At 33.4% G+C, this 1513-nt stretch overlaps 1 long non-coding RNA gene across 1 annotated transcript; it reads left to right on the plus strand.

Moving 5' to 3' along the window:
• The first annotated feature begins 365 nt into the window (after window positions 1-365).
• On the plus strand, window positions 366-737 carry LOC149571039 (uncharacterized). Its single transcript, XR_016358387.1, has 2 exons — window positions 366-442; window positions 540-737. It is a non-coding gene; the product is annotated as an uncharacterized LOC149571039 (long non-coding RNA).
• Window positions 738-1513: the final 776 nt, after the last annotated feature.

Here is a 1513-nt window from a genome sequence, read left to right on the forward strand (position 1 = left end):
GCTTCCAACAAGGCTATAGAGTTGTGGCTGCATAGCTACGAGCTGAAATCAGTGTGGAAGGTTCTAATAATGATGCATCTGAGCCACAGGTAAATAAGCTAAATGAAATTTATTTCAAATTGAATACTTTACCAATTAGTCTATTTGATGTTAAGTTCCAATATAAAGTGAGTATATCTGTTTTAAGCAAGCAATGATAACAATGCATAGGATGTTGGAATGCAGCTTGACAATCCTTCTACACAATTTGTGGATGCTGAAGGTTCGCATGATGTGCATCCCAATGGTGGAGGTATACATTTTCTATTAAATTTTTTATATGTAATTGCAATTGGTTTTTGTATTAATGTAACATTTTGTATAGCAGCTGTAGAGGATCGAGGGGTCAATGTTCATGACCATGTTGATGTTGAGTCTAGACAAAATGATGTGGTCAGATCAGGTAAAGAGCACCATAGTTATGTTATTTAAAATAATTAAATACTTGTAACAATTATAATAAATTATTTTTAATTTAACTCTTTTATTTGTTATTGCAGAGGACCCCCTATTGCAACAACATAGGAATTTGAGATCATCAAGAACAGAGAACAGAACAACTGATGAGGGGGGAATTGATGATGACACTGATGCTCCTCTTAGAGCTTACATAGAAAAAAGAAATAGAAAGAAAAAAAAGAAATGATTGTCATCTACATACCTTAATTGATAATGATTGAATTTTATGTCTCAATGAATTTAATTATGTGCTAATGAATGTTCATGAATTATGTGTTAATGCAGGATATTGTTGAATGTTGCATGTTAACAAATCTAATGTGTTAATGAATGTTATCATGTGATATTGATTGAATGTTACATTTTATTAATGGTTGAAAGAATGAATGAATGTTAGATGTTAACAAGGAATGTAGAGTGATGTTAAGGGGAGGGGGGTGGGGCCAAATGAGCTTCCACCTTCACGTGGTTGGCCCTATTTAGTAGAGAATATTAAACTATTCTCGAAACAAAGTGAAGCTCAATAAGATACTAAATATTTCTCTATTTTGTCCTATGTTTAGACCTATAACACTGTGTCTTGCTAAGGCCCCTTTCAAGTGGAAGGACACGAGCATCTTTTACATAGATGCAAATTTGACAGGATCTATTGATGACTGCAAGTAACAATTGGGTATACTGTCAACATGAGCTCAAGAGCAATTTCCTAGGTTTGTAAGAAGAAGATTACAATGAAGCACATTGAACAATATGGAAAACAATCTGGTATTATAGAATCTGAGGTGATGTTTTTATTTTCTCCAATCCATCTCCAACAATATACTGCAATGCTCAATGTTTTGAAGATGGTGAAGAATCCACTGATGTATGAATGATTCAAACACATTAAGTTTTATTTTCATTAACATGTACTACTTGATTAAATGTTTGATGTTGGATTCACATTGGATGACATTTACATCTTATTCTAGACTGGTTCTGGCAAGACATACACCATGGGGATTGGTTATGCAGA

The sequence above is a fragment of the Cupressus sempervirens genome, chromosome 2, assembly GCF_028749045.1.
Source record: "Cupressus sempervirens isolate cs-2001-9-10 chromosome 2, ASM2874904v1, whole genome shotgun sequence".
NCBI lineage: Eukaryota > Viridiplantae > Streptophyta > Pinopsida > Cupressales > Cupressaceae > Cupressus > Cupressus sempervirens.